Source organism: Mus musculus, chromosome 8 (genome assembly GCF_000001635.26).
Source record: "Mus musculus strain C57BL/6J chromosome 8, GRCm38.p6 C57BL/6J".
NCBI lineage: Eukaryota > Metazoa > Chordata > Mammalia > Rodentia > Muridae > Mus > Mus musculus.
Window position 1 is genome coordinate 126,489,396 of NC_000074.6, and position 12,219 is coordinate 126,501,614.

The 12,219-nt window shown below is 47.7% G+C and overlaps 1 long non-coding RNA gene across 1 annotated transcript; it reads right to left on the reverse strand.

The window, feature by feature from the left end:
* Positions 1-5,497: 5,497 nt before the first annotated feature.
* Positions 5,498-11,294, reverse strand: Gm51605. Its single transcript, XR_003947621.1, has 2 exons — positions 7,893-11,294; positions 5,498-6,471 (listed from the first exon to the last, which is right to left on the reverse strand). It is a non-coding gene; the product is annotated as a predicted gene, 51605 (long non-coding RNA).
* Positions 11,295-12,219: the final 925 nt, after the last annotated feature.

Below are 12,219 nucleotides of genomic sequence, written 5' to 3' on the forward strand. Positions count from 1 at the left end.
ATGGTCATGGACCAATGAATGGCAAGGATTTTCATGGATCAAATGAATTAGGAAAGAGGGAGAGATAGGGAGGGAAGAAGGGAGACAGGGAGATAGGGGGGCTAAGAAAATTTAAGAAATATGGAACATCTGAAGGATTTGCATGCTTGCTTACTGGGTGCATTAATGTTTTAGGTTCCTATTTACCGTGATAAAGAACATTACCGAAAGCAAGTTGTAGGGGAAAGAATTTATTTGGCATACACATACTGATTGATCCAACACAGGAGCTCAATGCACAGACCTAGAGGTAGAAACTGAAGTAGAAGCCATGGAGAAATGTTGCTCACCAGCTTGCTCTTCATGGCTTGCTTTGCCTGTTTCATACTCAACTCAAGACCACCTGCCGGGGCAGCACTACCTACAGTGGGTCTCACCTTTCCCCGTGAATCATTGATCAGGAAAATGCCCCACTGGCTTGCCAACAGACCTGTCTGACAGAAGCATTTCTCATTTGAGATCTCCTCTTCCTGGGTGACTCTAGAAGTTGACAAACACTAACAGAATACTTTTATGTGTGTGGCACTGGGAGCCAGCAGTCTGTCTGCAACAGCAAACATGCCACTGTTAGCCAAGGAAGGAAGCAGGCAGGAAATGAAGGAGCTTTGAGCAAATTGATTAAGAGTAGTGACCAAGGAGGCAACAGCCTGACCGATGGACTGTCCCTGAAAGGAACCCCACCCAGGGTGGGGAGGCAGTGGGGCTCTGAGTCCATGCAGAGTGAGCACACACTAGAAACCTCTCTCTCCTTGAAAAGACATGAAGTTCATCTTTTTCTGCCTGCTGGGTTACCCCCCCCCCCAAGCTGCTTTTCTGTAAGAAGTATTCAATTCCCTTCACTTCAAAGTGGGCTTGTGTTTGAGTTCTATCCTTCAGAAGACCTAGCCAGTGACACTTGGTTATCTAATTTGTAAAAGTGTATTAAAAATGGAGTGAGCTGAACTTCACTGGGATATGGGAAAATTAGACTGGAGTCCAAACGGACAATGAATTTGAGGGAGATCAGGGGCTTGGCAGGTGCTGTGAGAACAGCCGAGGTGAGCAGAATCCCGTCTCCCATTCACTTCCCATCCCGGACACTGCTGGGGAACGTAGAAGGATGCTTTTCTCCTTTCCTCTGCTCTTCCTCTTCTCTTCCTCACTCCCTCCTTTCCTTCTTCTTTCCTTCCTTCTTTTGTGTGAGTATGTGTTTATGGGTGCATGGGTAATACATGCATATGGATGCAAGTGTGTGTGTGTGTGTGTGTGTGTGTGTGTGTGTGTGTGTATGTGAGAGAGAGAGAGAGAGAGAGAGAGAGAGAGAGAGGGGGGGGGTAGTTTATGGGTACATGTGTAACAGATATATCTGGGTGCAAGTTTGTATGTGAAAGAGAAAGAGGAGGAGAGGGAGAGAAAGAGAGCTTATGGGTGCATGTGTAACAAATATATGTGGGTGCAAATGTGTGTGTGTGTAAGAGAGAGGGGGGAGAGGGAGAGAAGAAAGAGAGAGAAAGAGTGTGTTTATGGGTACATGTGTAACAGATATATCTGGGTACAAGTGTGTGTATGAAAGAGAGAGGAGGAGAGGGAGAGAGAGAGAGAGAGAGAGAGAGAGAGAGAGAGAGAGAGAGAGAGAGAATAAATCTTTTTTAAAAAAGTTTAGAGAGAGAGAGAGAGAGTAGTCCAGAGGAAAAACTTAGTGTCATTCCTTAAGAGTGCTATCCACTCTGATTTTTGGGACATGGTTTTTTGGGACACGGTTTTTGGGACATGGCCTCTCCTTGTTCTGGAGCCTGACAGTCAGGCTGAGTTGGCTGTCCAGAGAGCTCCAGGGACATCTTGGCTCCCTCCACCTTCCCGGCACTGGGATCGCGGGTGCAGACAGACACGCCTAGCTTTGGGGGTGGTGCATGAGTATTTTGGCAAGAGTGTAGAGGTCAGAGGTCAACCTTCAGGAGCCGGTTCTCTTCTTCCAACTCCACTAGGGTTGAAGGGATTGAACTCAGGTAACCAGGCTTGGTGACAGGAGCCTGTAGATGCTGGGCCATCTCTCCCACCCAAAGCCCAGCCATTTTGGGGATTAAACTCTGGTTTAATCCTGCTTGCATGGCCTTAGTCCCCGCCCCCTCACCCTTTATCTGAGACAAGAGCTCATGTAGTCCAGGCTGGCCCTATCTGAGCATGGTCTTGATTCCAGATCCTCCCGCCTTCACCTCCCAAATGTTGGGATGACAGGTACCTACCATGTCCAGCGGGACATGTGATGTAGAGCCAGTGGCTGTTGTGACTAAAGATTTTGCTTTTTCTGACTCCAACTTAAGGATGGTCTGATCACCGAGAGAATACTAAATCCTGCCTCCAGGATGCTCAGCCTCTATGGCATGTCTCCTCCTCTGTGGGAATTTTTGGGGACATACTACCCTGTTCCAGACCTGCCTCCTTTGGAGCAATGGAGGGCTCTATATAACCCCTGAGGTTCAAGCTATGACAGTAGTCTCTTGGACTGACAGATTCTCCACTCAGCAACTTCCATGGGGCAACCCAGGAGTCCTACAACGGTCCCTTCTGTTATTTTTAGCGTTCTTTTAGATATAACAAGCAGCTTCCTACAAAACCTCATTTTTTCCCCCTGTTTGCCTCAGGCAGGAAGTTTCCTGTCTTTGACTTTTGTGTTAGATGGCACCAAGCTCACTTTCCTCCCGGGTTGCCTGTCGCACTGCTGAGCTCACGGGTGCAGCAGGAGCAGATCCCACAGCCACGGCAATCACACTGAAACTCATAGGGGGACCTGACTCTGGAAGCCTGACATGTCCAGCCAGAGGAAGGGCAAGTGTGGTAACCCCAGGATCTAACCCCAGCTCCCCGCTTGTGTGAGCACAAATGGGAGTGGGTGATAAGTTGGTCTCAGGTTTATATTTTTTTTAAAAAATATGCTCCTAAAAAAAAAAAAAATCCAGGGCTGGAGATATAGCTCAGTGGTTAAGAGCACTGACTGCTCTTCCAAAGGTCCTGAGTTCAAATCCCAGCAACCACATGGTGGCTCACAACCTCTGTAATGAGATCTGATTCTCTCTTCTGGTGCATCTGAAGACAGATACAGTGTACTTAGATATAATAATAAATAAAGCTTTAGGCTGGAGTGAGCAGGGTGGGAGCAAGTGGGGTCGACCGAAGCAAGAGGTCCTGAATTCAAATTCCCAACAACCACATGAAGGCTCACAACCATCAGTACAGCTACAGTGTACTCATATATATATAATAAATAAATAAATATTTTAAAAAAGACTCATCTTGTCTTGTGTCTGTGTAGGGGTTTATACAATTTGTGAAGGGGTTTGTACCATAAGTTTTAGGTGCCCACAGAGGCCAGATCAGGCTGCCTCATGTGGGGTTCTGGGATGCAAACTCAAGTCCTTTATAAGAACAGTAGGAACCCTGAGCTACCCCACCAGCTCCAAGGCTTACTTCTCTTAAGAGACCTTCTAGGAGAGGCTGGAGAGATGGCTGTGTGGTTTAGAGCATACAGTGCTCTTACATAGGCCCTGAGTTCAATTCCTAGCACCCACATTAAGTGGCTCATATGCCTTACAATTACAGCATTAGAGCGTCTTGCACCTTTTCTCTGGCCTTTGCAGGCACCTACACATGAGTGTGGCATTTACCTACATAGACACCTCCATGGACATACACACACAATCATAAATAAAGACAAACAGCCAAAAAAGCATCCTGTAGGATGGTGGTATGTCTAGCTTGAAGATGCTCCACTTCAATATCTTGATCAGTCAACATCATTAAGAACTCTAGAATAGTTCAGCAGGCATGGCTCAGTTGGTGGATGCTTACCTCACATGCATGAAGCCCTGGGTTTGATCCCGAACATCAAATAAACCATACCTTGGGAGGGGGAGGGAAGAGGATCATAAGTTCATGGCCAGCCTTAGGTGCTTAGTGAGTCAGAGGCTAACCTGGGATAAATGAGACTCTGTCTCAAATTTAAAAAAAGAAAAAAAGAAAAAGAAATCTAAAAGGGAGGCTCGGAATGTAGGTCAGTGTAGTCTCTCTCTAGCATGCAAGAGTGCAAGAGGCCCAGAACTGTAAAACACACACACACACACACACACACACACACACACACACACACACACACACAACTAATAGAAATGGGGTCGATTGGCAATGGAGACATTAACACTTAATTTGCAGCACACACTATAAAAGTCAGACAGCCGAAAAACCCCATGGAGGCACCTGACTGCTTATCTCAGAGTATATAAAAAAAACATACCCCCCCCCCTTTTATTCTGAAAATTGTCAAAGCTACAGTGCTACTAAGTGAACAATCCGGCATTCAAGGACACCCCGTGACCTTTAGCTGGACTCACCAGCCACTCATATTCTCTTTCTCCTCCACGTGGTCCACGCACAGACAGGCAGACAGACACACAGATTCACAGAACTTGAGCCATCTTAGGCCTCATAACTCTAAGTGTTTTGGGACGTATTTTCTAAGAACGAAAACATCGTCCCCCTAATCCCAATGCCACGATCTTGTCCAGGAAAATAAACATTGATACCTTAAAGGGTAAAAAGATGATGTTTGCTTAACATGCGAAATGAAGTTTCATCACCGGTGAAAGAACAGCAAGGTAGCGTTGTCCTTGCGGAATAGAAGTCAAGAGAACTTCACCAGTGGGAAACATGGCTCCTTTCTATCTCCCCCTTTCTCTCCCTCACTCCCTCTCTGTCTCCCTTCCCTTCTTAGCTCCCCTGTTCCCTCCCATTCTCTTCCTTTCTCCCTTTCTTCCCTGTAACAGGAACAGCGGAGCCACCTCTGCGCAGCCCAGCCATAAAAGCATCTCCTGCAAGAGGACCTAGTTGAGGACTGCCTGAGATTGAGCGCACAGACACTACTAGCCAATCAGGAGCTGCTGTTTGGAAGAGATGCTTTCTTGGAACCAATGGGGCACGGGTGGAGGGTTTTAAAAGGAGCGTGCAGCAGTGTTCAGATGAGCTTGCTGCAGAGGAGTTTCTCACCTGCTCTTGGAGTCTGGGTCATTGACTCTGTGCCACCTCACCTCTGACCCCCGAGGACACGAGGACACATAGGGTCAGGCGGTGAGTAGTCCACGTCACAAGCAGCACTTCCCCTTTCAGTGCTGGGATGAAGCCTAGGACAAGTGCGTCACCACTGAACTGCACCCCAGCCTCAGATTGGCTTCTTGTTGATGGGTGAAGGTTCCTGTGCCATTGCTATCTATTGGTACAGAGCCAATAAACTACGCAGAGTCCCTAGGGGATCAAAAGTAGCTGACCCCAAGAGTGTGTTGTAGAGCAGAAGTCGACCGTTTCTCCATAAAGAACTAATATGTAAATATGCCAGGCTTTCCAAACCACATGACTATTGTTACTGCAGCCTCCCCACTGTGCCATTGAACATAAAAGTCACCATAGACAATATAGGAAGGAAGAAGTAAGATTGTGTGCTAATAAAGTTTTATTTATAAACACAGATGGTGGCAACCCTGACTGTTGGTTGTAATTTGCCCTTTCCTGTGTGATGTGTACTATTCCATCAAAGCACGAAATTTCACTGAGGGGCTAGAGATGGGGTCTGGTTAGACTGGTTGCCTAGTATATGTGAAGCCAAAGGTTCAAACCTCAGAACTGTATAAACCAGACGTGGTACATGCCTATAATCCTAGCACTTGGGAGGCAGAAGCTGGAGGGTCAGAATTCAAGGTCATCCGAGGTTACATGGTGATACAGGCTGCATCCTAGGTTGGCAGCCAGCCTGAACCACGGGAGTCTTTATTCACACCCCCCCCAACCCCTGCAAAAACACCTACCTAAAATAGCACACGGCTTTGTTCCCCTAAATTCATACGAAGTATTTTAAATGTATTTTAATCAATCTCTTGAGATTTTCATACACGTTTACGATACATTTTGATTATATTCACCCCATCGTTCTGCCCCAACCCCTCCCAGATCCACCTGTATTCTGCCCTCCCCCAAGTTTATGCACTTGATTTTGTTGTTTATTTCCTTTCCTCTTTTTTTTTTTTTCAACAGATGAATTTGCACTGCCCATTTACTCCTGAGTGTAGGGCTAGCCACTGGAGCATGATTAACCAACCAGGGGCTGTACACTTAACAAAAACTGATAATTCCTCTCCTAGAAGATATCAACTGTCAGTAGTTCCTAAGCCCTACCCCGTTCATGCCCCTCCCCTTCCCTTCCACGTCCCTCCCCTTCCACGCCCCTCCCCTTCCACACCACGCCCCTTCCATTCTACAATATAGACAACTTGATCTTGCGCAGGTAACCACAATGGCCATGCGTTCAGGGGTGCCGCAGTCCAGTCGTGTCCGGAAGACATTTCCCTTGGCCCCTTCCCGATCTCTGGGTGTTATAGTCTTTTCATCTCTCTTCCACGACGGTTGCCAAGCCTTGGGCAGGGAGAATTATATAGATGCTTCATTTGTTGAGCCCTCCAACATTTACTCTCTGACCTCTGATTGGTTGTGAGTTTCTGTGTTAACCGCCATCTACTGCACAAAGGCACTTTTCTGATGGGGGCTGGGAACTACACCAATCCATGGTATACAGTTATAAATTTAAAGGGCAATTTGAGGGCTGGGGAGATGGCTCAGCGGTTAAGAGCACCCACTACCCTTCTGAAAGTCCTGAGTTCAATTCCCACCAACTGCATGGTGGTTCACAACCATCTGTAATGGGATCCGATGCCCTCTTCTGGTGTGTCTAAAGACAGCGACGATGTACACATACAAAGTAAGTAAATAAATCTTAAAGGGCAATTTGATTATTTAGTATAATAATAAGCAGTATGTTCTCTCTGGGATCTTTGGGGCTCCCTGACCACAGCACATGGACAGATTTGTGGTACCAGACATCTGTCTCCTCCTGTGGAGTTGGCCCCAAGTCCAACTGGAAACAATAGCATAACAATTACTGCTATTCACAGGGCTCTCAGCTTGAAAAGATAATTGGTGACATGTTAGCCCTGACTGCCTTTCAGTACTGAGAGCTGGCCACAGGGTTGAAGCTTCCTGGTCCCTACTAACTTGATTTCTCTATTTCCAGTAGCCTATGTGTGTGATGTCTTCAGCAATAGGATCCCCCCATCGAGTCTACTGGGTAACCAGGGGCAGAGGCAACACAATGCTCAAGTCTTAATCCCCAGAAGATCATTTCCTCAGAAGATGGATGCATTTGGGGACAAGGCCTTCAAAGAGATGACTAAGATAAAAAGCAGTCAGGAGGATACGTCCTATTTCAACATGATTGATGTCCTTATAAGAAGTAGATTAGGGTACAGGCAGTCATAGAGTAAAGACCACTGAGGACACGGAGAGATAACGGTTGTACCGTGCCCTTGGGAGGCCTCCAAAGACACCAACTCTAAGAAGGCCTTAACCTCAGACTTCTAGCCCCAGAACAAAGAAAATGTTAACTGAATCACTCATCGTGTGGGACACGACTACCGAAGCCAGAGCCATCTTCACAGCTACTTGGTCACATGTCAGGCCTCCTCCAGGTATCAGAGGCTCTTGATATGGTCTGTGATCTGGTCTATCAGCATGAACACCCATGAGGCTGGTGTTCTGAGGGTGTCAACATGTCCACAGGTGGAGTTTGAAAAGTGTGGGGTTCAGCAGACTAGAGAAGAATGTACATATGTTTCAGGCAGGGGTGAGACAGGGACTCCTGTGCTCAAGTGTTAGTGGAGTCGTGACAGGGAGAACATGGTCTGGGAGGGTGTAAGGCAAGGCAGACTTCTCAGAGCTGTAAGCTCGTGTCAAGTGCTGGCCCTGGGGCTGGGGTGCAGCTGAGTTGCTGGAATGCTTACCTATCAGCCGTGAAGTCCTGGGTTTGATCCCCAGCACGATGGTGTGATGATGTGCCTCTATAATTCAAGCACTCAGGAGGTGGAAACAGGAGAACCAAAACCTCAAGGTCTTTCTTGAACACATAGCAAGTTTGAGACCCTGTCTCTAAAAACTAAACAAAACTGGCCTTGAAGCCATTGAAGTCGTTGTCTGGTTCAAGAAGGATGTGAGGCAGTGAGTATCCGGAGGTATAATGATGAGTAGGAGCGGGCACATCTGACCTCCTTGTCTTCCGTTGGTGTTTTGAAACAGATCTTTAAAAAGCCCAAATGAGTTCCCTCTGAGTTCTCCATTAATGAGAAAAAGGCCCGGATGGTACCTGCAATGCTAGCCAGTGACCACCAGATGGCACTCTGTCCCCGCTGTGCAGGCTCACAGCCCAGGGCCTCAGGAAATGTGTCACTGTGCCTCCTTTGCCCGACACTCCCCCTCCTCCCGCAGCAGTCCCGTGTCTACACCACAGGAAGCTCGTCTTTGGGGACATGTGTGAAACTCCACACCGCCTGGCTTAGCTCTGCCTCCTGTTCCTCCTGGGGACATAGCAAGCAAGATCTCACCTACCCTGAAGAGGCCCGAAGAGTCCTCCAGGCGCTCCCGAGCCTGCGTTCTGGCTAGGCACTGAGCTTCCATTTTGAAATCTGCTGCCCAGGAGAAGCACACCCGATGGAAGAGAAGCATATTTCAGAACTATGTATTGATAGATCTGCACCCCTGGCACGAATGCAGCCCTGCAAACACGGCTACCCTGGCATTTAGACCACTTACAGTGGGGTGTAAGACTGACGTAATCCCCAACCTCGGCCCTGGAGAATTAATGAGTTGTTCATGCCATGAGCCGTGAAAGAAAGACTTGCACTGGGGTGGGCGGTTACTGCTTGCCCAGAGTGGCGGAATGAGCCATGGGGCTGGAGGCCAAAGGACTCGGGCCACCCATGCAGGGAATTAACTCCCAGAGATCCATCGCAGGCACGGAGGGCACGGAGCAATCGCTCCATTTGAAGTTTGCATGCCTCTCGGCCCTGCACATCTGAGACTTGGGGTCCATCCCATAGGAACCAGTCCATGACCAAAATCTGGCCGTTGAAAATCTACTGTTGTCAAGCTCTGGCTTTTAGGCAGAGAGCCCTGTCCTTGCTTTCAACTCCAAAAGCAATGAATAATTAATCATCACATTCTTGAATAGAAAGGACGTTTCAATGGATGAGTGACACTTTCAATAGGGTTCTCTGATATTTGCTGTTGCTTCCTTCTGTCTGAAGCAGGACCCCAGGAGTGAAAGGAAGCGAAGACAGAGGCAACATTGTGTTTATTACCGGCTGTGCTTTTGACCCATCAGAAACTGGAGTGGATAGAGAGCAGCTGGATCGGATATTTACCTTGGCACCTGCCCCGCACCAGGCTCTCTCTCTCTCCCATATGTTATATAAGCAGTTTCATGCTCCATACTCGGGGCAATGCTTGGCAGTTGGCTTTGAACCTTTTGTGTGAGTGTATGTGTGCACATATGCCTATGGGTGCCTGTGTGTATGTGTTGCTTGTATGTGTATACATGTGTGTGAAAGGCCAGAAGGCAATCCCAGGTGTCCTTTCTTCATACTATCTGTATTATTTTTTTGAGACTCTTTGATCTGACCTCACCAAGCAGACTAGACTGACTGGCCAGTGAGGCCAAGGGATCTATCTACCTGAGTCCTTGTCTTAGTTAGGGTTTTACTGCTGTGAACAGACACCATGACCAAGGCAACTCTTGTAAGGACAGCGTTTCATTGGGGCTGGCTTACAGGTTCAGAGGTTTAGCCCATTATCATCAAGGCAAGAAGCATTGGCAGCATTCATGCAAGCATGTTGCAGGAGGAGCTGAGAGTTCTAAGTCTTCATCCAAAGGCAGACAGGAGACTAGCTTCCAGGCATCTAGAATGAGGGTCTCCAAGCCTACCCCCACAGTGACATACTTCCTCCAACAAGGCCACACTTCCTAATAGTGCCACTCCCTGGGGCAAGCATATTGAAATCACCAAAGTCCAAGTCCCAAGTACTAGAACTACAAGTGTAAGCCAACACTTCTAGGTTTTTTTGTGTATGTGTTTGTTTTGTTTTTCTCTTTAGTGTGGATTCTGGGCATTAAACTCAAGTCCTCATGGTTGCAGGGCAAGCACTTTACCAGCTAAGTCATCTCCCAGATCCACACCTGGGCTCTCACATGAAGAACCAATGTTTAGAGAGGCGAGGCAGCTTGGCTTGCCCAATGTCACACGTGCTTTAGTAGTTGGCATAAGTCTGACTTCAAAGTCTGGGTTTATCTCTCAGCACCAAAGTTTCATAGACTCATGAACTTCATAGTCAAGATGGACCTGGTGTCTGTGTGTGTGTGTGTGTGTGTGTTGTTACACATATGTGTTAGTTGCTTTGTACACCTGTGCACATGTAGAGGTCAGAGGAGGAAGGCAGGTGTCCTGCTTTGTCACTCTCTGCCTTGTCCCCTACAGGATGACCTCTCAGCGAATCCAGAGCTAGGTTGGCAGTAGACAAGCCCGGGTAATCCTCCTGTCTCCATCTTGCACATCACTGGGGTTACCTGTAAGTGTGACTATGCCCAGCTTCTTACACGCATACTAGAGATTTGAACCGTAGTCTTCAAGCTTGGTCATCAGATGTTCTTGCCTGCCTAGTCATTTCCCCAAGCCCTCCAGAATTTCCCTACGATGAAAGCTAAATAAATGTGACCATATATGAAGTCAAAGGCTGAAGCTGGAAGACTGAGACTTCAGGATTCAGAGAGCCTGGAACTGGAGAGACAACACAGCAGTTACAAACACTTGTTACTCTTTCAGAGGACTCTTCTGCCCTAACATGCCCCGCCCCCATACATCCCAGAAAGATGAGTGTGGTGCAGTAGGGTCTCCACAGTGGGGAGAGCTGTGGTCAGAGGAGTTCCCTCAACCTTTCAGGGGCCTTTCAAGGATACTGATCCTTGACTTCAATGCAGGAAGAAGTTCAAGAGAAACCACTGGAATCAGAGATGGAGTTTGTTAAAAGTAGAAAGAAAGCTTTTTGGGGGAATGGATAGGCAGCCCACGAACACAGATGTGGGCTTCCAGGAGAGTCTGTCTGTCCTAGAAGTCTGTCCTAGCAGCAGGAATGTACTGTTTTGATGAGAGTAATCTTTCAAGTTATACCTCAACGGGTTGACACAAAATATTTTTCCTCTTTTTCCAGTGAGATATTTAGGGTGGCTCTGGAGGTGACTTGGATGGGATATAATCTGATAAATAAAACCAGGAACCACCAGGATTGCACAAGAGGAGGTTAGGGCCTGTTCTTTCCCATGTACAGGACTTCCGGTGAGATTCCTAGAAGAGTGTACTGACAGCCGGAAGGAAGAGGAGCCTTAAGCTGTTGCCGACTGGGAATTCATGCTTCTTAGCTGGGGAGAGACACCCACTAGACTCTAGAATAGAGGGCTCCTTTTCATTACCGCACCCTTTCACTTTCCTTGTCTTGCGAGGTGAGGATAAGCATCAGGCCTCGGCCACAGAATGTCGGGGAGATACAGGACCAACTGAGGACCCACTGTCTCTCGGGTGCTCTGTTCTGCTTGTTCTCGCTGTTTCCGGGGACTCCTGTCAGTCTGGTGAGGAAACCCAAGAGCACCTTCCTTCAGGTTTACCTGGCTTCGGAACCTCGCGAGCTTCATTGGTTCTTGAAAAGGTGGCAAACCAGCCACGTTTCTGTCCTGTATCCGCTCAAGCAACTTTTGGGCAATGCTAAGCTGGGAGAGCTCCGGGTGTCTGTCATCTCCGGGTGCACATGCTCCAAGCCAGGGAATTGCCAGGAAGAGAGCAAAGGGAGAGCGGACCAGCTGGGGAGGTGAGTGTGTTTCATTGCGTTCATTTCGGACGTGGCTTTTGGAGTTTGCGCAGGTAATACGTGGGTAATGGTTACGTTGTGGAAAGCCCCTTCAGTCGAAGCTCCTGTGAAATGCTGGAGGGACCAGGGCCTCTGAGCAACATCTCATTGCTTAGTTTTCAGAGCCCACTTAGGTTTCAAGTCCGACTTCTATCCTCTGGCCCAGAACTCTTCAGAGTGCCTGAGGCAGGTTGTGGGGCGCACATATTTTGTGTATTCACTAAAGACTGTTCTTTTACATTCAGAGCACACATAGTCATGCAAACACACACACACACACACACACTAATGCATGCACACATGCAGGCAAAACACATACACATAAAAATTTAAATTAATAAAATAAAACCATCTCTTCCCTTGCTGGATGGCAGTGTAGCT